Source organism: Falco naumanni, chromosome 1, assembly GCF_017639655.2.
Source record: "Falco naumanni isolate bFalNau1 chromosome 1, bFalNau1.pat, whole genome shotgun sequence".
NCBI classification, from domain to species: Eukaryota; Metazoa; Chordata; class Aves; order Falconiformes; family Falconidae; genus Falco; species Falco naumanni.
The window spans coordinates 8,581,313-8,607,569 of record NC_054054.1 but is presented as its reverse complement, the minus strand read 5'-3'; the positions used below and the strand labels follow the sequence as shown (position 1 = coordinate 8,607,569).

At 37.9% G+C, this 26,257-nt stretch overlaps 1 long non-coding RNA gene across 1 annotated transcript; it reads right to left on the bottom strand.

Moving 5' to 3' along the window:
- Positions 1–6,000: 6,000 nt before the first annotated feature.
- On the bottom strand, positions 6,001–24,537 carry LOC121082665. The gene is made up of 8 exons (XR_005826085.1): positions 24,419–24,537; positions 24,254–24,315; positions 19,518–19,671; positions 14,472–14,653; positions 12,060–12,148; positions 9,432–9,557; positions 8,355–8,489; positions 6,001–7,879 (listed from the first exon to the last, which is right to left on the bottom strand). It is a non-coding gene; the product is annotated as an uncharacterized LOC121082665 (long non-coding RNA).
- Positions 24,538–26,257: the final 1,720 nt, after the last annotated feature.

Genomic DNA, 26,257 nt, shown 5'->3' with positions numbered 1-26,257 from the left:
CAAATTAGAGTAACTTTCTAGATTAGTCACTAGTCACAGGCTAGAGTATGCACAATTAATAGCAGTCTTCACAATCCCATCTTAACTGAGGCAATCATGTCGAGTTAAAATCTTGAGAAAATTATAAATAAGTATATTAGAGAAAGAGGGCATTAAAAAGACTTTCAATAAGGTAAGTGAGAGAACATAATAGAATATAGTCTCCAGCTGTGCCATTGCATTTCATTTTAAATCAAACTACATCCACTATTTAGCACTACTTTTCTAAAATGTTATACATTTTGAAGAACTGGCCTTAAAAAGCGAAATGGCTTTTAAATACCTTTCTTTATGCATGTTCACAGCTTGTTTATAGTAAACATGCATTTTCAGTACATACCTACTTCTACCTTACCACTTTTCTAGAAAAAAAGAACTTTCACACTGCAGGAATGCCTAACAGCTTTCTAGTAAGGCTCCCTAAACGACCTCTTTCAATAAAGAAACATGTTAATGTCTCATTTTAGCTACTGGCAGTTTCTATTCCAGCTTTTGGATGCTATATCCGTATAACTGTATTATAACCAACCCCTCCACCTCAGCTCAGTTCTTTGCTAGGGCACGAGATAGAGTATTATCCTTTCAAAAACTACTGCCCAGCTTTAAATTTCAGGGCTGTCATATGCAATATCTTGAATGCAGGGATTATACCGTACAATTTTTATCAATAAAGATTTAACACAGCATTTGAAATCTTTCTTAAACTTGCTTTCAAATAAAGGTAATAAATATACTAGGGTTTTCTCACAGAGGCAAAATGAAGAGACTGCATTTTTCTAAATTTGGTTCCAACAAAAAATTAAAATGGTACTATGCTTTAATACACAGCAGTAAACATCTCAGCTTCTAATCTTTTTTTCAGAGATGATTTATCATTCTCTCTAGCGTGGCCCTAAAAGATATTGAATTCTTCAGCATTTGACAAGAACAAGCACTTCTCCAGGCTTTTCTACTCCGGAAAGCTGGCACACAGTCAGTTAGAGTAGAGCTTTACAGAGCACCGACTACTCTTCCTAACTGCATGGACATTGTTAAAGCAAAGTACAAACACGCAGAGCTAGTTTAGAATAGCTGGTGAACTTTAAGTTTGCGCTACAGCTGACTGCACTAACTTACCCAAGAAATGATGCATTAGTCCTTCCCACAAAGGGAAAACGCTTGCATAGCATGCAGAATAAGGCTTGTAGCTAGCAATATTCCAGTATGGGGGTTGGAACTTCTGGCAAGAAGGCAAAGGTAGTCTGTATTCAAATCCAGCTCTTGCATTAAGAAGAGCCCACAACACTGCCTTTCACAGACTTTAACCTCTGCTCATCTCAGTCAGTCTGCTTGGGCAGCCCAATTCTTTCTGGAGGTTTGCTATGCAGCTTCAGAAACCACTGCTGAGCACAGGGAATTGAATTGCCACTACTGGTTTTTTTCCCTGGGTCATTTTTCATCTTTACCACTCTGTTCTTCTGAGGCTCCATATTTTATACAGAATCCATTTATCTTCCTTATTTTCTTTTCCCTTCCTTTGGAGCTTAAAAATTAAATGATGCAACATACAGTGCAGACTACAAGAGCGAGGGCTGCTTCCCCTTCCTTACTTTTTCTTTAGAGAGCAAACAGAGTCCTCAAATTAAGGTTCTTCCATTCTGTGATACAAACGCAACTTCAGGCATTAAGCAGATGGCACTACACACTCAGTGTTTACAGGACAGCTGCATCTCCTGAGATAAAGGCAGCTTCTTCCCTTAGTGCTACCCACTAGCCCCTTTTTCTTCCTTGTATAGGAAGCATCTGGATCTGACTGCTTGATGAGCGTCAGGTATCTTTCTGGCTCTAACAATTAACTCCTTCTACCAGACAGATTTTCCTAGACCCCTAGAAGGGGAGGGAATTTAAAATTTCACGTCTTTAGGCTGCCCCAGCCCAATGTTCAAGGTTCTAAGCTTGGAAGCAAAAGTTTTGCTTCCCATCACAAAGGAGAATTTAGACTTTTAGATCAGTTGCTAAAGCTGACAATAATAGAAATACTCAGGTATGGAAGGTGAGCTGTTTACAGAGGTTACCTGAAATTATATTTATTGGCTAAGTCATCATTAGTGGGAGAGGCTGAAATGGAGATTCCTAGGATTTTAAGGCATGTATAAAAATGCCATCTCTATATGCTCTCAAATGCTTCTCTAAGAACTTTCCTCTCATTCATATAAAAATACACTTTGAATGATAGGGGATTCATAAGAACATCACTTAAGCAGATAGCAAAAAATTTCTCAGAAAGAAGATTTCTGGTTTTTAACATTCCTATGGTTTTGCATGTATTCTGCTATTTCTCTGTCCCTGGGTGATATTGGATTATTACTCTAAAAGTATATGAGAAAAGCACCTCAAATAATTTGCAGTTGACAATGAAATATAATTTTCCTGAAATATATCATGGCAACTTGGTAATTGAATCTTCTAAAATATGACTCTTCTCATGTCAGTAAGAAGAACTGATGAGAAAACCAGTAAAGAGTGACTGACATGTAGTTCGAACTCTGTGAAAACTACTGCAATAGCAGATATTCAGCTTCACGTACCCTCAGAGCAGGTCTGAAAGGGTTAGCAAAGTTATGTGAGATAGCTTCAGGCTGTGTTCCTGCTCAGTGTTCAAGAGAACCACTGCACAATAAACCATTTAAAATTTCTGTTAATATTGACTAATAATTCTAATACCAACCTAATCGCTTTTGGCACATAATAAAGAATGTAAAATACTGTAATAATGTGCTGTTTTCAGATGTGCCGATGTGCAGCTCAATTTTTGAATTTGCTGAAGCTGATGCAGTTGGCACAATTGTTTCTCAGGTAAAGGGTAGTTTGAAAAGAGAAACAAATAGCTTGCTAGTCTTATGACTAGGGTGATTTCTATCCTAGTTTAACTGACAGAATCAGAGATGGTATACCTTGACTTAATAACACAATCACAGTATCAAAAAATCAAAACATTTTGACTTCCTTTCTGATGAAGCTTCCCATCCTGACAGATAACGGACAAATAATCAAAACAGATGATATCCCAGCACCAGTCACCAGAGCAGTCCTAAAGAACATGACCGTGGAAGAGATCCTGCTCTTAGATACACAATTTAGCAAGACGCTTCAGCCAGTGTTTAGCTCTAAGCACAGCTTTATATTCATCCCTATGCAGCAAAGCCTTTGAGCATATCTCTGTGTTTAAATATGTTCCTGAATCAGAGCCATAGGCAACTATCAGCAAGCATCTGTTCTTCGATGCTGCCTCAACCCTGTCTAGCTCCCAGATTTTCTGTTTAACATAGGAAATTTAAGTCTATGCCAAGACTTGTTTTCTGGAGTTATTTGTTACCAGGCTGCAGATGGCTAATGGTGCAATTCGTAATTCATACAAGCAACATTCCACCCATTGCATTTCTTAAACTGTATGCTCTTTAGACCAGGGATTGTTACCCAGGCCAAGAGAGCTTTGATCCTGACTGGGGCTGGAGAAAACTACTATAGACTGAAAGTAAATAGTAATAGGGAAAAAGACATTTGTACTACTAGCATGCTATTATGATATGTGTGTTGACAACCTATATGTCAAAAAACTGTAAGAACATGGGAACTTGACAAGTAGGGGTTTCAGTTACAGAAACAATGTCAACTAAATGAAATTGTTTATTTTATATGTAATTGTAAAAAGGAGTCAAAGGTGATAAAAAGAAGTCTGAGAGGCAAATTTCTGAGATTGTAATGATGGATTAAAGATACAGAGTCAGATTGACAGATTACATAAATTGTTGTTGAAGTCAATGGAGCTATGACAATTTCCTCTGCTGAGAATTTGTCCCATATATATTATAAGTTCCTGATTATAAGATCAAAAGAAGTAGAACTGTTAGGTTTAATTTTAAATTGAAGCAGCAAAATGTTATGATATCCTTAGTATGGATCAAGTAGCTGTCCTCCATACAGACCTTTTTATACCTTAAAAATTTTATGCATTATATGCAGATAAGTATTGCCAGAAGCACTTTCTATTACCAGATACTACTGTAACGAAAGATAGGGATAGAATTTGGAAGGAGACATTCATCATACTTCTTTCTTGAATTAGTTAATAAAAATTCTTTTAATGTAGCACTGAATACCAAGAGGGCTAAGCTTTTACATTAGCAGTATTGGTACTTTATATCAGGACCTGTTGAAGAAAAGGTATTATTTCTCTTCATAATTATTTCCTATTAATATTGCTAATATCATTGTACAGTATTTTAACAGAACTCTCCTTGATCAATTTTAAAAGTAGGAATGAAACTGCAGGCTAAAGTTGTTCTTTATAGCTAGCTCTCATTTGAAGTGGAAATGAGGGATTTTCTCTGACCTCATTCTCTTTGTTCTTGTGGTGGTGGATAGTCACTTCTGGGGAGCGCATGAAGTACAGCCATTGCTTTTGGCCCAATACCACTATCTTTACATTGATAGTATTCATTTGCACAATTAATTACACTGAAGTGCTGGGATTTCTAACAGAAATAAGGTGACAATGAAAGGCTAGAAGAGTTAAACCCTGCTGAGCTTTCAAGTAGCAAGAAGTCTAAGTCCCTGAGCTTACTCAAGAAAGCCTTTCAAACATGCTTAAGCCCCATTAAAGTCAATTGCTAGCCATAGTCCCTTTCTTTCAGAAGCTGTAACATTCTGAAGTTTAAAACAAAAATCTTAACTGTAAGATTTAGGAAACATATGAGCAGGAAATGCACAGCTGAAGCAACCCCATACCTAAAGCAACAATTTGTCCTGTGTACATCATCCCTGACACTGGTGAGGTACGGTAAGAAATTAGAGAAAAACAGGTAACTAGACTTTCAAAAGACTCCCTGTAGGTCAGAAGGCCGAAGAAGCTTTTTACGAAGAAGACATTTACTTTTAGATTTATTTTTTTTTTAAAAGAACTTTATTTGACAGAAGATACAAATAGAAATAAGCATGCTGGTCTTTGCTTATAGCTAAAACTGTTGGAATATTTTGGGGTTATCCAACTCCAAGTCTTGAGAAACAAACCAGAGCAGTAACATTCACATTCCTGTACTTTCTTATTTATTATTCCTTCATTATTAATAATTTATTTGTGCAATAAATTAGCTTTAGCCACATCTCCTTGTAGCCTGCTTAATTATCCTATTTCTGTATCTCTGTATTTTTTTAAGTATGTAGCTGCCATTAACAAGAGCAATGATATGAGTGCAAGATTATACATGTTATCCTTTACTCTATATGATCGATGGAGTTCTGGAGATAAAACTGGAGTTGCTGTATTTACATTGACAAGAAACAAATTATTCAAGAAAATATCTTATTCAAATCAGTAGGGGTATTGACCAACTAATGACTTTTATTTCAGAATTGAACTTAAATTTTCTCTTGAGCTGCTCTTACATATATTGCTGGCACCAGAGGTATTTCCAGTTTTCCATGTAATCCTTACCTTCTAGCTTGTAGTGGTATAGCAATGGCTGAATGTCAGTGTTAACCACCAAGTCCAAGTCAGTCAACTGTTCTCAATAGTCTAGCTAATTAAAATTTCTTTCTGTCTACCACATTGCTCATTATCTAATCCAAATGAGAACTGAGAAGAACATTTGTGATGATATATTATTTATTGATTTATCAATAACAAACAATGCAATTGCCATACATCAGTTATAACACATTTTTAGGCGGTTACCATATGTCAGCGAGTTTATCGATTTTTATCTTGTTCAACAAATGTTCATTATTAATTGTGACCATTGGTACAAAGTTAAAAGTGTCAATACAAAAGCCTATCATTTCTTGGTATTACAGAATTACACATGTCATCGTATTACTGGTAATTCCTCATTAATACATCAGCTTTTTACTTTCAGAGAGAAGGGAGAAAGCAGGCTGTTAGGAAAGTAACGTGTTAATGACTACTAAACAGTTAATTATCTATTTTACTTTTTCACAGGAAACAAAAACTACATTAAGATACTAATACTGAAAAAGCACACTCAAAATTGGGAAATACCATAAAGAAAGTTGTCTGTTTAATCTTAACTTAGGGTTCTTTTCTATAGGCATTATAATAAAGTCTTTAATTATATCAGCCTAACCTGCATTTTTATGTTCAGGCAGTGAACAAGATGGTTGATGCCCTGAAAATAGTTGTGGATGTCAACTTAGTCATATTATCTTCAAGACCTTCATCTTACTTTTTCGGATATTGGAAGCTATAAAATTAATAACTGTGGGACTTGAGAGCACTAAAAGACTGAACTTGTTAAAATTATTGGGTAGAATTGCTATGCACAAAAATTGTTTATTTGACAAAAAACGTTTCTTGTAAGGTCATTAACTTTATAGAAGATTTGGATAATAAATTCAGAGAGTACTTTTTCCTTCTGATGTAGTTGAAATCTTTTGTTCTCAGCCGCTCAGCAATTCATCATGCAAGTTTATAATTTCAGTTTTATACCAAGACTGAAACAGCAATCTGTTTTTCAATGGGCTTTATTCCTACAGTTAAGGCAATGTAATGCCAACTTAGAAATTGTATTTTATATCATCATCTGTCACAAGATTACCTTATGATTCAAAGCAAGTCACTTAAACCAGACTTTTGAGAGAAAAGATGTTCCTCATTTTCTGCGTGCTTATCTTGTCATAGCAAAGTTTTTATTTACAAAAATGCAGCAGAGTCACAGATTCAGCTGAGACTAAAAAAGTTGGCCTGTGAAAAAAATAAAGCAATAACCTATGAAAATCTCTATGTAGATAATTCAAAACTGGGCAAAGGCAATCTTAAATCTGGCTTTTTCTGAAGTTTGAGTTTTCTAAATGCAGTTATACTTAACAAATCAGTTTTATTTAAAAACAAATAAAATAGAAAATGCAAATATCCTCATTCTGAACCACTGGAAAACAGCATCAAAAAACGGTTGGAACACCAGCAATCAAGGGACAATTACATTGAAATTACTACTCATGTCTGAATGCTTTATGACTAATTCCTAGCAGAAAAATCAGTCTCCAGTGATTTGCCTGGGGTTTAAAGGGAGTGCATATGATAACGTGCAGAACTTTCCGCCCATTTTATGTACTAAGCTCTTCTTTTCTGCTGCAATAGTCCATCCAATACCAGTCACATCCCATATCAAAAGTGAAAATACCAGATCAAACTGTCTATCCTCCTGTTACATTTCCTGCCTCCAGGATTAAGTAAATACTTCATAATTCTGAGGGATGTAGAAACACCAAAGCTGAAAAAGCATATAAGATACTGCTACATTTAAGCCTAAAACCTGTATTTAGTCATCCAGTTAAGAGAACCACATAAGGGCATCTCTCTCTGAGCTTTGGCCATCTGGAAGTGATTAATTGTTCGCGTGTTATTCCTCTGACCCATTCTAGATACACATTTAAAATGGGATAAATTGTGCAGTAAAGGTTCTGCTCCCCCTTCACTGCCTGCAGAGGAAATCTAGATGACTAGCTTAGAATAGTTGCCTCAACTGTGAAGAGCAAAGTAACACGATGTGAACTTCAGCCAGCTCCCACTAGCATCTGTCTAGGAGTGGAGGGACAAAGGAGGACTATCTTCCTATACAGAATGAGTAACGTGATTTCATATATTGTTTTGGCATAGGAACTTGCTGACATTATTCAACAATCAGTTTGCATTTCTTCCTGTGAATGGTACTTTTAGGGTATTCAGGCATTTTATGTGAGTGCAAATCTTCAGTGTTCTTTTGTCTCTGGTCTTCTTCAGGATCTGGGATATTCTCAATTTTTCCCATTCTGCTATAGCCCTAGTAGTTTAGCCACTGTTATACTGCAATGAGACGGGAGGAGACAGAGGCCACGTCACTGATGATTTAACAGAGGTGAGGGAAGAGGAGTAACTTTCTTTAACCCGTCCCTTTAAAAAATAATAACAATCTGATCATCTTTACTACATTACACTTACTACATTTCCAACGATTTCACTGTGTGGATTTGCTCCTTCAACACAGAAGTGAGCTGAAAGAATTACTTACAGCCTACTTACATCCTACCTGAAAGTACCATTTTTCAACAACCTTGTCAGCCAAGATTAAAAGGCAAAGAAAAAAACAGATGTCACTAATAAAATGATCGCTTTCTGACTTTGTTCTTAGCTCTTGTCAATTACTTTGAGACCTTAGTACACCTCTTTTTTTCAGCAACAAGGAAGTAAAATGCTTATGGATAAGGTGTGATTTTATTATTTTTTAAAAAATTCTTTTGCAGCTTTAACAATTTATCCAGTAGCTGTAGGTGCTTCTCACCTGGAAGCACCATCCATGGTGCAGTTCATGTCCTGGTGTCCCACAAGTTCTAGCTCTGGTGTGTGAGCACTTCTGGTACTCCTTTTCTGCACAGGGAATGCAGAGTAAAATGTCAAGTGTCACCCGCTGAAAGTCCTGAAAAGAAGAAACAACCTGGCATGGACTCAACACCCACAGAATGGTAAACAATACATTTTCTTGAAGTAGCCTTGAATGTCCGTGGCTATATTTTGGCATGCTCTTTCAAAAATGGCCTATGGCATTTTAAACTCCTTCCTGTTAGCTGAGCCCTATGAAGTGTTTTGGTTCATTTTTCTCCTCTCTCCAATACACAAGGGTTTATGAGAAAATATAGAGATAAAACAGTAGTACTTTTCTATACAGTAACAGTAATCAGCCATTAAATGAGACTGTAGGTTTTCCTCCTCCTTTATGTCTAAAGATTTCTCATTGTAATTAACTGATAACAGCAATAATTAAACAAACTGTTCTACCAAACTAACACACCTGATGAATTGTGTCGATAGTTTTTTGTTTTTTTTCTTATTGCTCATGTGTCTGAGTGACCAGCACCAAGCAATTAATAGCGACAACCATAGGAATTATACTGCATGTAACATTAAAAAAAGGTTGGCAATCCGAGCCTGAATTTCCAATGCTCTTTGATGCCCGCCATGGAAACAATTTATTCAAATAAGTAGCACACAAGCAGTAAACATGATCAGCAGGAACTCATCCTTCTGCTTTTATTAATATAAAATACTGTTCCTCTGTTTCATCTGTCTGTTGGTATTTGGTTTTGCTATCACAATCCTCTATTCAAAAGCTGTGTGATAAAGTGCCTGTTTCCTGTAAAATCAGGCTAGGAGGGCAAATAAACAGCTTTCAGTGGCTGTTTCACTGAAAATGACGGGATGAATTAAAGGTCTTTCATATTATATGCTTAATAGCATGGACACTGAAATTCAGCTAGAATATCTGATAGCTACAGAGATCTCCCTAAGGAAGAAGAAAAGAAAAATATGAAAAGAACTTTTTTGTTGCAATATGCTTTTCTGTGATGGTTAAGCTATCCACCTTCAAGCTTTCTCACAAAGCACAAGCCTCTGGTTCCTTGTTTTGACTGAATCCTGCAGCTGTTAACTTTCCATGGAGGGGCCTGAAGGTTTGTTGAATGTGAAGCAGTTGAGCTCTAAACTATTTCTGGAAGAAATGGAGAAATCATAACGTGAGATGGCTGATCATCACAGTCACAAGTGAATATGACAGAGGAATTGCTTTAACATTACATATTTGAAAATAAATAGAAGTGTGAAGAATGAAAGCAAATCTCTTGCACTGATATAGTCAAGTCTTTTTCTTTCCTTATCAGCTTCACATGGAAGTGATTCACTTTTTTTGCTGGGTTAGGTTTCTGACAGTTTGGTGAGCTGTCTCAGAGGCTTAGCTGTGCAGTCCAGCCAGACTGAGGGAAGAAAACAGAATGGTAGAGTTGAAAACAGCAGAGGAAGAAAAAGAGAGTAAAGGAAGGGGACAATGGGCTTTTCCCTTTTACTGGAAGTGCTGTTAGATCAGAGCAGCTTTCATGTCAGACTAGAATTAGTAAAGTTTATTACCTGAAAGGTGTGAAGACCTCACCTTAAAGGCAAACGGATGATAACTATATATTTCACTGATCCATTTGTCAGCCTCTCTCTTCAAAGACAACAGTTGTTTTATTAAGCTTTGTGTTTCAGTGTTAAAAAATCCTTTTTTGCTTTTGCCATAAGGTTTGCCAGAAGATGTTTGAGAAACATCTTAGCAGCAAATTCATGGAAGGCTTTTATTTTGCTCACACTGGTGGTGCTGAACTCTGGAATAAGGGCATCAGCCCCTGGAAATGTTTCTGCTTCTGCTCTACAAAGCTGCAGAGGCATGTCTGAAGGTCAGTAACACCATGTACTGACTAAAAACAGAGTCGGAGTTAGCACACGGGTAAATTGCTTGGTGGCCATCAGGGCAATGACAAGACCTGAGACTTGCATGAAACCTTCAGAATTGTGTCAGTGATAGGACAAACACTACGGATGGCCTTGCAGTTTAAGGAGAGGTATATCTGAGAAAGATCATGTAAGTGAGAAGTAAGTAAGAGGCCAAGAAATTTGAAGGAAATGGGTCAAGGGTTTTGAATAAAATTGCTGTAAATATTAGTTTGTGTGTATGATCTATGAACGGAAAAGGAAGGTGGTTGGGTTGGTTTTTGTTTGTTTTGTTATTTTTTTTTGAGGTCCAGTAATATCTTTCATGTGTAGTATTTCTTGACAAGGAGCTGCAAGTATATTTACATTTTGCCATTTACTGGAAAACACATAAGGAAGGACAGAGCAAGATCAGCATCCACTTTTTCTCCAGAGCAAATGCTTTCTCAGCAATACGAACCATCTCTTTTGTGCCCTCAGAGAGGCAAATTTAATCCAGTGTTCTGAGACTGCTTGTTTCCGAACGTTTTATTCAGAGTGGAAGCAAGTGATTATTAAGAAAACTGATTAATCAATTGGTACAAGTTTATGGGAAGACTCATTTAACTTGGCACTCTGGGGATGCTGTACTGTAGCTGTATTGCAGATTTCAGAGCTCAGAGAGCAATATACACACCAAAAAAGAGAATGAAGCAGTTTGTTTGCTTGTATCCACCACAAAATAACTTTATTAGGAATAATTAATAGCACTTCAAAAATAACAATCTTAAAATAACAGTTTCCAGTCATAGAAATAATTCATTTTCTATTAAGTGAGGAGTGTATGTGGCAAAAAGCCTGACACATTATTACATTCCTCCAGCATTGTGGTTCCCATCATTTCTTTGAAATCCATACCTTTCATGTACAGTTCATTAACACTGATCAAAGCACGTATCCTTCTAATAATGTCAATTCTTCCTTGTAATCTTTTGTAGATGTTTTACTTCATGTAGTATTTTGGAGGCTTTTTATCCTGAAGTCTCATTTTTAATGTTTGGCTATGGTCAGAGAAGTGACAGTCTATAAATGACACCTTGGTTTACTCTATTTATTCTCCCTCAGTGATGTCCATAGCGAGTTTCTCACTTTACAAGTCAAAACAAGATTTTTATAACTGCCAATACTATACTTTCAAACTGCTGCCTACAAAATCAGCTGTTTGCCTCACTGCAATGCCTGTGCTAAAACACAGCATTTCTTCATGCCATATAAGATTAACTTTAAAAAGTGGTTTCTAAACTTGCAATCAAGATATTACATGTACAAATCACAGTAATGACTGAAGAGCTGCACCTCTCACTCAGCAGCAAAGTGTACAGGGGTCTGATTTTTATATAGGCATATCTGCTTTGCACATTGGAAAGACTGAAACTTGGCTGTTTAGCCGCTGCATCTGGCTCTGATTCCCCATTAAGGTGTTAGCTAGGTATAGCCACATCTTTTATTGTGGCATTTCAGTGGGGTTTGACAATACGATGAATATCCTGAACCAACATTTGTAGTAATGGAAAGTAAGAAAAATACTTGAACTGGGTAAGATGAGGTCAAAAGTGACAGTACTATTAGCAGACAACACTCTGGAGATTAAGTGGTTGATGATAAAGAAAAATATATTAGGAAAAAAATAAAGATGACTGAAAAACATAGAGTCAGATGGGTATTCCTGCTCTGCCAAAAATTTTTTTACTAAGACTAGTTTTGTTACCTTCTCTGGTAGGGATCGGTCTTGATCTCCTTGTTCCACAAATTTTCTGTTGATTTCAGTGGCACTGGTGGTACATATAGCACTTAACTCTGCATTAGAAAAGATAAGCATAGGTTTGTTTCCTTTTCACTCTATTATTTAAAAGTATTTAAAGTTTAATCATTAAGAAAGAGAAAAAAAAAACAAACCCAACAACCTTTGCAGGCAGAGACTGAAAGAGAAAACAAATCTTGTGAGTGCAAAAGTCAGTAATTATTTACTAGAGGTTGAAGGACAATGCATTCATTTTGAAATGGCAACATTTTTTGATATAGGTAACTGTAAGTAATAAGTGCTTTCTGAAGAATCTATATTTATTTTTTCAGGATGGCTTTTTTTGTCATGCTTTACATACATTAGCATGAGCCTTAGTAGGGAATCAACAGTTTTATGTCTACTAATAAACTTCCTGGTTCCAGATTATTATTCTGTTGTTAAACTATACACCATATCATTGAAAGGCATTACAGAAGTTTCTCTGCTACTTCTCTTTACTGTTGTTGTAAATAATGGTGTTTAGGGTGAAGCTTAAACCCTCTGTTTTGCCAGTGATAAAAAAGATTTCTTGAAAGGTTGTTTAACATTAATATTTCCACCTACGTCACCTTTAAAATTGTGCGCTTGTGAAAAAGTATGGTAAAAAGAGTGTTATTTTAGTATGCAGAGAGGTATGTTAACTTATGGAAGAGCTTGTAATATTTAAAATGCAGAATGCACAAAATGCATATGTATTATATATACCTATTTCTATGACTAAAGAATTACGTCTTATGAGCCTGTGGATATGAAGAAATATAAAGACAAATACAATAGCAAGGTGTGCTCAATATCACTGGTTATGTAAGAACTGAAAATATTTCAGTGATATTCCCATTTTACCACACCCATAACCTTCTAAATGTTTATCATAAAGATTTTCCATGCATGTTTTCTGCCTGAAGAGATGTGCTATTAATTATTACTGCCATTTTTTTGGGGAATAAATAAATAAATTGGTCTTCTGTGAGGCTAAGTGTGATAAAAGATAGCTTCTGCCCTTTGAAAGAAAATTTAAATCTCATTTTCAAATGAGGTTTCAAAAAAAATGGCTGAAATTTGGGACTCTGTAACTGGGCTGAACATAAAGTTGTTTGTAGGAGTTAGTGATGGGAAACAGCAGGTCAACCAGATCGGTATAATGACTCCAGAAACATATATAGGTTTGGCTAGCATATTTTTAGGTTTTTGGAGACTGACCAAGCAGTATTCAACCAGTCATCATCCCCACACTGCGAGTCTCCCACCCCGGTTCCCTTTTGAGAAGGGGGTCTTGAATCCTTCATATAGACAGATGATGCCTCATGCAAGGAATGTACTTCTCTCTCTCTTATGCCATTACTCTTAAATTCAAGGGGATGGAGACACAGAATAGCCCAGACTTTAAAATTAGAGCTGTCATGGTATCTACATATCTGGGCACCTGATTTATGCCTCCAGAAACTGGTGTAGTTTTCCTATAGCTGTGTCACGACTTCTAGTTTGTTGACAGACTAATCTGTCCTAACGAACAGTGGTGACACTTCAGAGCACTACATGACTTGCTTTTTCCATCAGTGACTCCCTGCACGATCAAGTAAGAGCATTACCTTGCTTTGCTGGAAGCCCATTTTAGGTTTCCTGCACTGGAAGAAGGTCCACACATGCTGATCTTCCAGCAAAAAAGGAAAAATGAAAAACAGACTAATAGCTCTCTGGGACTGAGGGGCCTGCACTACAGTCTGAAAAAAGAAAATACCACAAGCTGATTTTTTAAAACTGTGTTTCTGTTTTCGCTGGTTTTGATGTACTGACACATATAGTTCTTGACAACACATTAATCCAATATGCAGCAGGATGCTTTCCATTTTAAGGTGGGTTTTTTCCTTCAGAATCTGGTATGCACCTTGGCCTCCTATGTCCAGCATGGGAGAAATCCACACCAGCAGATGTTTTTTGCAGGTGAGGCAGTAAATTCCCAATGTCAGAAGCAGTAAACTGCAAACTCAAGTCAAAGAAAGGCAGAATGCTCACTGGATAGGGCAAGTGGCTGTAGGTACAACCTGCCCCTGATCTGCAGGGTGTGTTTTTGAAATCACAGCACCTCTTCATAACCTGGGTTCTACTTGTTTTTCATTTTTTAGGTCAGTTGCCACACGTGAGGAGTGTGTGTGTCAGAAGAACATCCCTTGAAAAGCACTGTGTGGAGTCCTACAAGCTTTTTAACATGAGAAGGCAGGAGAGTCCAGGCTTCTTAATATTTTTATAAGTCTATATTCGTTTCAGTAAAGCCAATGTTATTCTCTGTCACACAACTGCTATATCCAAACAAGTATTTAGAAGATAAAAGGAACTCACGCTTTAGAAGATAATCAGTCTCTTGGAGATCCTGACAGTGCATGTAATGTAAAAATACTGTTTTCACTGAGAACTTAGAAGGGACCCCAGGATGCAGTAGATAATTCTGCCTTCCAGATTTCCCTGCAGCAGAAGCCTGTCCCTCTTGATGTATGACACAGACTAGGAGCTTTCAGTAGTTCCTACTCGACATGGAAATAACAGATGTGAGTTTTAACCTCGAGATAATAAAACCAAGAGAGAAATGCAGCTGCATGCAGAACCCTATTCACAAATCCTGCCCTGAAAACAGAGATGTAAATAAGAGTGCTGGCCCTATCAGCAGTGCCTTTGACCAGCAGGCCACATCATCAGGCAGAAGAAAAGAAACTCTACTCCTAGGCATCTCCTGAGCTTTTCTATTGTTATGACATATGTCCTTGCAGAGACCCAGGAGGCCCCGTCATAGTGCTGAAGCCCAGCGTACTTCAGTGCAAAGTGCATCAGGCATACCCACGTATCCTTCTCACGCTGTTTGTAGGAACACTTGGAAAAAGAAGCAGACATGCATTTCATTACTAGTCCAGCTGGCTTGTAGAGAAATAAATACAATTTGATACCCCATTGTAATAATATTCAGAAATGTACAGAGGAATGCTGAAAAGTAAAATAAGAGTATTGGGATTTATTTTCAGCCTTTCTGTTCAATATATTGTGTGCCATCACACATTATCTTTTATTATACACGCAAGTCTCTTTAGAACACTGTTCCTATATTTCTTGCAAACAAATATGGGAGACAGCTCCTTCTAGGTTATTATTTTATTGATATAGTGCCATAAGTGCACGCAGCAAATGTCCATAAAGTGTTGTTTCAATAGATCTTTTATACTGTGAGCTTTTTCTCCAGTGGTTTCCTCACTTCGTGCCTACATAATCATATTTTCTCTGATCACAAGCCTTTGATAATCAAGGCACTAAGTACTATGTGTTTAAGGTGTCTTTTGTTCTTAAAAAACACGCCTTTCAAGATGCCTCGAGGAAAAATAAGTATTCATTCCTCTACTGCATTGCTGTTTATTGGGGTCTGACCCACTGAGTTCAATCAGTCTGTCTACAGTCTTTATAAGAAATCCAAGGAGGACCCCTTAGGAGAAGAGAAAAGTTGCTTTTGGCAGAATCCTATGTGCTTTTCAATATTTTATGAAGCAAAATAAATAGACTCATGAGGAGGACAATGTACATTGGCATTCCACATATTACAGTCCCATCAGAGCAAATATAAGCTACTTGTCGAGTCATTATACAATGTGGTTTCATAACCGTGATGATCTAAATACTTGACCCATCAGGCAATAAAAGTGGTCTCTTGCAGCAACAGGACTGTGTAAGCAGCATCATGACATAAGTGAAAGCAACTGCAGTTTCCAGAGCTACCAAGTATGGCTCAACAACCTAAAGCCTTCAGGCTGTGGAGGAAGACCAGAAGGTAGGTCAAAGAACATCTGTCAATAATTTAAATAAGAGAGCAGCACAAAAGAAAGCACAAAACAATTCAAACTATGTGAGAAGGAATGATTTGTTATATAGAATTCATATTAATAACAGGCCATTAGAAAATTAATTAATAAGATTCCATAACAAAAATAAGAATAAAGTTATTAAACATGCTAATTAATTGACCAGAAGGATGTTTTGCGGTGAGTGGATTTGTAGCGTATGAGGCCGATTCTTTGTTTCCTCCAGAAACAAAGTTTACATTCTATCATGCTAATACATTTTTATTCATGTGCATGTCAGTTTGTTTGTTGTCTGAGAATTTGATATAAGATTAAAGTTCCAAAGATAATTAAGCTTCTACAAAACTCAGCAAAATAGCCAGCCTGCAAAAGAGAAGTTTGATAAGGTCCCAAACTCAGGTTACAGCTTTCACTTACACCTTACTAAACACACAAAATCCATACAGGGCAGAGCACATATAAGTGTTCCAAATACAGAAAAATTTCACCTGGAGATCACCAGTCTTGAGACACCAAAGTCAGTCAAGAAAAAGGCACAAATGCATAGTCCTTCCTCACAGAAATACATTTAGTCTACGCCCCTTTTGGCCTTTGCCTGTGTAATCTAGCGTTAAAAACAAGTTTCAGCATCTTAGCAGGATGAACCATAGGTAACGGTAGAAGTTATATTTCCAAAGCACCATTTTCTGTAAGTAACATGCAGAAAATACTTTTTGCAACTTTGCCTGTCCATCATCTCTCTTTGTAGAGTTCCCTGTACCACAGGTGGTCTTTCTACCTGTAGTTCTGTGCTGGGTGTGGTTCCCCTTATGCCCTGTCCTCAAATGTTTTGATCTGTGTTTTAGCTTTTATACTTTTCTGCTGATCATTCAAGTTACAAGATCTTCCTTTCCTAGAGGAACATCTAGCAGTCTCCGTTATACTAACAACTTGCAGGCATTCTTCATAGTTCACTTGGAAAAAAGCAAAAACCAAATTAAGATCTAGACTTTCTAATGATGGGATCTTTGAAGACACTCAACATCTATTAAAATTAGTGTAATCGCAACAGCTACAGAAAGATCCATCTATAACTGTTGCTGTACTTTTCATGCCTGATTAATCTCTTCCAAAGAAATTCTTTGTGTCAGCATTTTGTATTAAAATCTTTATGAGACAGATAGACTAGAGGCAGCATAGCTCAAAGAGTGAGTTGGGCATGGATAAACTCACTCAACACTTTGTTGAAACATTAGATGGTATCCATGATGCTCTGTCTAAATAGATGGTGCTGTATGGGTTTAACAGAAAACTGAATTACACTTCAGCTGTAGTGAGAAACTGGAATTCACATGCTGCTGTTCTCAGAAGAATACTCATTTTGTTTTGCTTCAAACCACTGCTTTGACCATTGGTCAAGCTTGGTGTAGCACATGTTGAAGACAGCTACTGTGTTCCTGTATTTCACATATAAGTAAGAAACAATTCATACACAATTACAGCATAAATTCACAGCCCCTTCAACTTAAAAATTCTATTTAAGCTGAAGAGGAATGACAGCATTGGTCCTGAGATAAAAAATTGCATGCCCTGTTTTCACCAGATTGTGTTTTCTGACTATCAAAGGGGGAAGACATTAGATGACAGTACCACACAACGGGCAAAAGTATTAACAAATGGCAGTAAAGCATGTCTCCCAAGCACACAATACGCCTTCATTTTATTTCTTTGAACTCAGGTGTTCTTCATACATGTGCCTTTCAGATGGGGAAGGAGTGACTGGGAAAAGGCATGGGTTAGGCACGGGGTTTAGAGAAACTAATGCTGCAGCCAGCAGGCTGATAGTGACTGAGACACAGCCCACCCAGATTCCACCGCACAGGTACCACACCACCACACTCCTTTCAAATTCAGCCCTGCATATCCTGTTCTGGAACTGAAAGCCAAGGATCTGCTTTCTGTACTCCTTTTCCTCTCTTGGCGTTTTCTCCAGACTTGACCGAAAAACCGACTGAGATTTACCTGACACAGAGGGAGACTGAGGTGCAGTGACTCTTGTCTAGTATTTGTGGTGCCTGTTAGCCCCAAGCTTTCATTCTACGGGTAACACAATAGGGCTTTTAATTAAGCTTTCCAGAAAAGGGATCCCTATTCTTTTGTCCTTACCTATCTGAAGAATCTACCCTCACTGCGATACCTCTGTGGATCTCTGGAAGCTGTAGAAGGTATTTGGTAAATACATTAAAAAAACCTCCCTGACAAGTTTGTACGCCGCATTGTCATCAGGTCACAGCAGCAAATACTTGCTCTGAGCTTTTGCTGGGTGGTACTGCCATTCAACTGCCTCCTTCTGCTGAGCTTTGGTGTGGAGTGAACAGCAAAAGGATATGGGTGAACTACATGGATATTCAAAGAAAACATGGGAATCCCTGGCTAGGCAAAGGCTGAGGTGAACAGAGTAGTTTTTGCCTATTCCCTTTATGCTCCAGCTGTAAATAGTCCATGGTCCCTGAAGAATAATCTCTCCAATATCTCTCAATTGCTGAAAATGGCTGTTGTGAATTCTCTGAGAAGCCTCAATTTCATACTGTATTTGTTGCTTTTCCCACAACTCTTTTCCTTAATGTCTAATAACTAAATAATGTCATCAGGTATATGGACATAGCTCCCACTGGCTTTGAAAGCAAATAAAGAAGGGAAATTTACTTCATCTATGTAAATGAGGCCTTATCATGCTATGCAATACTGCAGACACTAAGGAAGTTATGCTAGCAAAACTCTTTATAGAAGGCAATTCTGCGTAATGCAAGAAAGAAAAATGACAGAAATTTTGAGAAAGGGAATAGGAGTGCACATTTACCCCTTTAAAAGGTTGCAGCCATAAAACCAGTGCTTAATTCAAGAGCTAGATACTAAGAGCAGTAAGCTGAATATTAAAGTTTATTTGACAGTAAATTGATGAACTTTAGGAGTGCAGTGAACTGTGTGCCTTGTATACACATATTAAGCAAAAAACCTTTTGGTAAACTAATATTCAAGGTATGATACAGAGACACAAAAGCAAGAAAATACCCAGGAGAGGCCAGAATTAATGATTTTGGGGTACTAAACCCCAGGTTTTATGATATTATGTATTGTTTCTCAGGCTTATGCAGAACCAACAGTGTCAGCTAAGGACTCGGGAAAATAGCTTGACTGGTGAAAGAGACCTCCCATTAAAGACATTATGAGTACAAAGACATTTATTATAAATATGGTATTTTTAATAACTTCACTCTTTCTAAGCTTGAAAAAGTAGCATCCCCACAATGAGGTTTTGATTTCAGACCATCAGTTGCCTGAGTAGCTTGTAACAATGATGTTTACCATAACTATTGTGCTTGCCAGAGAATGAAAGTCTCCACTTGCTTTTAATTTATCAAAAGACAAAATAGATGATGGCATTTATTGTGTGTTTTCTTTTCCGTCTCCCCCAACCCCTTCCAACCCACCCTACTGCCCCCAATAAAAGGTTTGGCTCCTAGATACTTAAATATATTGTTTCGCATACTCTTCTATAGACACCCACCTGTGATCTCTGCCAGAGAACGGCTACCAGAGCAGATGGCTCTTCAGTTTATCCTAATTTGGCCTTTCATATGTTCTTTTGAGTGTGTAAGTGTTGAATGAAGGTGCTGATGCCATTCACATGCCCAGTCCTCATTGTGGATTAAGAATTGCTGCTAGAAAGAGGTGGACATAGTTACTACTTAGCTGTCTTAAGCAAAGTCATATCTTGCTCTACCATCTTTCTTCCACAGTAATGCTCTATCTCAATTTGACAAACAAGAACATTTTCCTCTGATGGACAGGAAACCTGCCATTTTCTCTTTAAAGTGCTAAAAGACATTTATTCTATAGAGACACTTCTGTGCACAAATGTACTTAACTGGTAGTTGTAATAGAATAATTTACACATGTTCAGAAGTAGTGGTGCATGTGGGTAAGCATTCATCTCAAAGGTCATGTCAACTGATACACAAATATCTTCAGTGGTAATGACTTGTCTGAAAGCATTTACAATCAATTACTTCTTCTTGATACTTGTTGCACTTGCCTGAAAAGTTTCTAGATTATTTGTCTGTTAATCGAGCATTCAGAGGGGATTTTAATGTGGTATCAACATTACTGACATCTCAGACAGTAATTTAAGCACCAGTAAACTTAGGAATAGTCATCAACTAGTAAATATATAATTATACAGTGGTAAGAAGCACTTTGAAGGAATCTTTAGATTACTTCCTTATTATTCTTTGCATGCACAGAAAATTAAAAAGTAACAGGAATACTATAACTTGATTCTCCATTTCAAGTTTAGAAGAATCAGTCCTGACGTTACTTCTAGGGTTGCCAAAAAAACCCATAAAGTTATCTTTATTTCTGATAAGTTTTTAACGAAACATTACTTTTGGAGGGCGTGGATAAGACATCTTTCTATGTAGAATTTTCAGTGTTGGGAATTTCTATTCATATTGGGAAAAATCAGCATGTTTCCTAAATATAAAGCATGCATCAGTAGTTACACCCCAATCTCCTTCACAGACGGTGACAATATTTCTAGTAATGTACTGTTAGGAGATCCCAAAACATGCTGCAGTCCAAGGAAAAATAAATACAGAGAAAAATAGCTTTGCTGGCAAATCAGTCTCTGGAGAAAATGGCAGAAGGACACACCTAAACTACAAATCCCAAAGGAAACTGTTGTAGCAATTCCACATATAAAGATAGCCTATCAACGCCGAATAAAAATTTTTCAAATGCTATAATTTACTTTCACAGAAAAGCTGTCTCTCATGCTAGTAAATCATCTTTTATAATAAAGTCTAGATGTCATCCAGATAATGGGTTCCAAGAAAAGAAGTGATTGTTTTTCAGTGCAGGCATTCCCAGGTTTTATTGGGTCCTGACATTTCTCAAGTATGCTCTAACTCCAAACTTCATTCTGTGTACCATATCCCCATTAAAACTTTGACAGTCATGATTTTCCTTCACACTTTTAGTTCCTTTGGTCTAAATAATCATAGGTCCTCATAAACTGAGATGACAGAATCGTAAAACCAGCTCTAATTAATAATTTTCTTTTATAGTTCAGAAGTCCAAACAGAAGTCTATCATCTTATGCAAATTATATCTTGTATGGAAAAAACTCGGTTTTAAGAGACCCCACTATTATATTAAGACAGTCACAAATTAATAGCATTTTCTACCAGATAATAGCACAAAAGTTCCAGTATAACACTGAAAATTCTATGTAAACAAGTACTTAGCTTTTCATATCATACTCGCTTTAGCAGTCATCCGCTAGTAAATGCAAAACTATTAACAAAATGAAAACTAAATTTATTAAAATATTGTTTAATTTAAAGTAGCTCCACATCCAAGCTGTACAAAGGAAAATCTCTTTTATCCCTTGCTTTGATGAGTCTGGCCTGTGATCTTGTGAGCTTCTAAAGATGATCAAATTGAGCAAAGAACCCCACGAATCCTAACACAGTACTCTGAGTGATGTCCTTAATGAACACAGCATGAGGTATTTAGGCCATCTTGAGGACAACTGCTTCCATCTAGCTCCTCATATCTTCAAACAGCTATTTAGTCAAGGTACACTGTCAGTCAGATATCGAAGCACTTATCTAGTAACATCCCCTTCTATGAAGCAAATTAAATTTGCATATCTTGCCATGTATGAAAGTATTTCTGTCACTAGAAAGGTTTTGGTTTGTTTTGGTGTATTTGTTTTTAAATTATTTGATTTTACTATTTCTTCTTCATTTTTTATTATTATTATTATTACAGTTTTATGGAGGAGAACTGAAGGGAAAGAAAGAAGTGAAGCAAAAATTACATGCCATGTGAAAACAATATTTATAGTTCTTCTGTCCCTATTTCTATTGCCAGCTGTAAAATTATTAGTTGCACCTAAGCATTAACTTTTAATGGAATAAAATGGATATCCGGTGTAACACACACAAGCTGAGCAGCCTGAGGCAATTGTGTGCACTTGTTAGGAATTGTTCTCAACCTTGCACAGAACTTGCACCTTGCTGCCTTTGTGAACAAGACCTGCAGAGGCTGGAGTATGGTGAAAAAGCTAACTACTGTCTTTGTGCTGATCAGATTTTGCTCCAGCTGCCACCTGCACAGACGACACAGCTGAGCTCACGCAGAGCAGCACTGCTCGAGGAGCCGTCTCCTCGCTTGGCTCTTTCTGCAGCAGAGGTCATCCAAAGCCATGTGTGCTGCTCACCTAAACTCTTGGCCTGGCCGTGTGAGCTTGCAGCTGGGGCAGGGGCTTGGCAGGGGACTCAGGCTGTGGTTTAAGTCTCATTACTGGGGACTCTGAGAGGGCTTTGATGGTTGTTTGATCCAGCAACTTCTCCTATTTAATTATTTCTTTCTCAGGACGATGCTGCTGGCTGGCAGGCAGGCAAAACGGGCCACCTCGTTGGGTTACAGCAGGGCACAGGGGCAGCTCTCTTTCACTTGGAGCTGGTGGGACTGTTTTCTAGCATAGGGCGATTCTTAGGATCTCTCGGTTCAGGCAAGTGAATGTAACTTTCAGGCAACCTACCCCTGCTGTTGAATTATGCTGCTGAATGCCTGTGTCTTCCTTGACATCTGCCATGGGTCCACAGGGACCTTGCCAGGAGGACTCAGAAGGCAGCTTCCAGTGGAATGCGTGTTCAGTCCTGCATGTTAACTTTATCTAAAAAAAGCCCTTGGTGAGGTCAGGGAGAGATTGGTGGGAACTGCAGTGACTGAGGGTATCATTAGCTACTAGGACAACCCGTAGGATTCTGCATTAAAGAAATCTTCCACGACTTTTTCTTTAAGGAGTCCTCACAGGCTTGTTAGCTCAAGGAGCACCCTTTGGCTGCAGGACCAACTCAGCTTCAGCATATAGAGTTACACTCAGATTTTGAGGAGATATAACATGTTTAAAATATCTCTCTCCTGTAATTTGTGCTGTCCATAGGCATATAACTACAAATCACTTCAGTGGTAGTTTCATGCTATCGTCAGAGGTGAAGCAACAGCATCTTCCACCATCTACCTCTAATGTCACCAACGTTAAGGCAATGGGAATACAGCTGGATCTTCTGGATGTACCACAGTACTACAGTTCTGTGCATCTGTCTCTGAAGTACCCTCCAGAAGACAGCGACAGCTCTTCTACTTTCATAAAGCCAAACCCTGCAGTTTCACATCTCAGTATCATCTCAACAGTTCAGAGCATGGCCCAGACATGGGGCTCCCTGCTGGGAAACTGTCCTAGTCTGAACTGTGATGGCCTCTTGTGTACCTCCCCAGTGCACTCCGTCTGTGCACATATTTTGCCTTCCAAGTAACCGGTTCCACTGCCCCTCCATTCAAAACTTGACTCATTTGGACTAGCACAGCTTCTGAACCTTGGACTGATACAACTAGTTCAATCAAACAGGTATTCCCCCTCAAGAAAACAGAAAAGTGATGATGTGATCATATGATTATGCAGATGACACTTCCCAATCCTTACTGTCTTGATTTTACAGTGAGATTATCATTTTGACATGAATTTTGGTTCCCAGTAAAATGCAAAAATAATATTTCAGAGGTACCAGAGAATCATAAAAATCAGGGACATGTTCTATTACATGAAATTCCCTCTGAAGTTACCTCAAGAGTTTTGTCTGTTCAGGTTTTACATAACACTACAATTTTAGCAGAGTACTACAACCAGTTGAAGGTCACTGTCATATTAGAGGAAGTTTTGTGCTGACATGGAGCTTTAGACATACAATGAATTTCCTTTCTTGTGAAACTACCGTGGCACATTATGGGTAATCAATACTGAATTTAACATGTTCAGTAAAATATCCTGTATATCTTTTTCTTTGTGATGTCTTCTTTCTTTTTCATAATGCCACCTTTTGGTTCTTTTTCACTGGAGAGAAAAATATTCAACCTTTCTTTCAGCTCCAGAGTTTTCCATTTATCCAGAACAGATCTATGCAAATACCCTTGCAGAATCTATGCAAAAATGATATTGTCATTTACCGTGTGAGGCCTGCTCATTAAGCTATGAAAGAAGTGCAACAGGTGATATATTCTCTGGCATATAATTTTCTGCTGAAACACACTTGTACCTTCAGATAGGTCAAGCTATTAACAGTCACTGCTACTCAAACTGTGAAGTAGTAAGATTGCAAAGACAATGAGTAAGGATAGTAACCTACAAGATGCTGTTGGTAGAAGGAGTTTGTAGGGACCTAGTCATTGCATTACCTTGTCTGCCAGATTTGGTTCATCTTCTGGCAAGCTGAACAATTAAAACATACAGACTTTTCCTGTGAAGAGAAATGTAAATATACAATTACAATGGAAGGCATGTTATTTCTTTAAAAGTGTTGCTAGCAATCAATAAATAATGAAATGTGACACTGTATATACCTTCTCAAATAATTTCCTGATTATCGTAAGTGCACTCTACTGATGAACCTTGGCAAGCTTCTAAGTTACGTATCGGGCACTGTCATACAAATTAGCCTTTGCATGCTTCTTGCTTTTGAGGGGCTGGAGAGATCACAGAAAACTTTGTTAGATTTAAGATGGTATATTATACTGGAGTTCAGTCTAGGAGTACTTCTAACAGAGACAGTTCTAAGTAGCTGTAAAGATATATTTCAGGGCAGGATATAATGCTTATTAGCAAGAATTTCAAATGCCACTGTCAGCTGTTGCTACTAAATTTCCCGTTAGAAGGAAGAGATCATAAAAAGCCCTCTGGTGCTTTTCACTTTAGTGGAATTCAAAAGTCTAATGCTTATCTAGGCATTTCATCTTCCAAAACAAGTGCTTATCTTTCAATAGACCAGTTACTTCGTAAATATCCATACAGTTCTGTTCTTCACGACTTTATCACATTGTATAGTGTCCGCATTGACTTCAGTGATGTCCCCTGAAGAGTTCAGTAGTATTCACCATGAGTGACAAATGTCAGTCTTAATCAGCTGTTTATTTGGGAAGTAATTATTATGCAATGGTTACCAGTGCATGTTACTAGGAATACCTTAAAGGAGAATCAGTCCACAGATGCCTATTTACTCCTTTTTTGATTGAATATGGCAGCTACATTAGGATCAATAAATCCTGTAATCTGAAGTATTCTTGGCATTCATGCCTCTAGGTAGATAGAAAGCGGCTGAGAATAATACTCACTGTATAAATTTTCTACATGGATATCAGCTCAGATATTTATACAGCGTATTTTGCACTTGAAAACCTGCGCCAGTGAATTACAACTTTAAACACATTCTAAACAGAAGTGTATGAATACGTGGCAAAGATCTATCAGCAACTTTATTGTAAGAAAAAAATTAAAGGTCAGTGCAAGGTCTCCTCCAATGCCGGTACCCTGGTCAAAGGCTGTGAGGAGCTGTCGACTGGGCACTTGGATAAGTTGGGTTGTGAAGAGCTGCCGCGCCAAGCCAGCATCGGCACAGCCTGCAACCAGTTAATATGGTGTGGCCACCAGCTCTGTGTGAAGCTAATCACACTGGCCCTAGGACTTGTCAGGCTTTGCGTGGACTTTGCCTTGCCTGCCTGCAGCTTTGTTTTATTTCCTTCAGCTGTTGCAGAAATTATCTAACGATCAGGTGCCTACTATCTGAATTGTTTTAGCTTTTGCTTAACTTTGTACAACTGTGTCATGTAATGTTTAGTGGTTTACGTATTCTTGTGCGATGTAATGCTTATTGTTGTATATCCTTGATCACAAAAAAATCTGTGGCACAGGCCCAGGTGAATACCCTGAGGTATGCCTGTGAGGGGCCGGGAGGGGAATGATGGCTGCATTTACTGCAGACACAGACCAGGCAAGCTTAAGAGGAAGGTGCAGCCCCTTGTCTAGGTCAAATGTGGGCTGAGAGGTAGTAGGGAGTTAGTGGAGGAAAGTGATGGATATCAGGAAAAAAGAGCATGACCGCCTTGTACTTACACAATCATTTATGCTCCTGGAGTGAAAGCAATGCAGAAGTTTAGCAGGCCGTTGTACATGGTCACTTCTGTTGCAAGGCAGTGGCAAATTAACTCTGAGATGGTGCTATTTGACCTTCATCTCTACTACTGCCTTGATTTCCATTCCTCAGTCCCGAGCACTTGGTGTTTTGCTGTAAGCTTCTTATAGCACACTCAGGCCATTTGACTCAAGCCACTATTGCAACAAAAAAAGGTGCTCCTTTAGTGAAGTTTAACCCAGCAAAGGGACGTCACACAAAATCCTCTATAGCA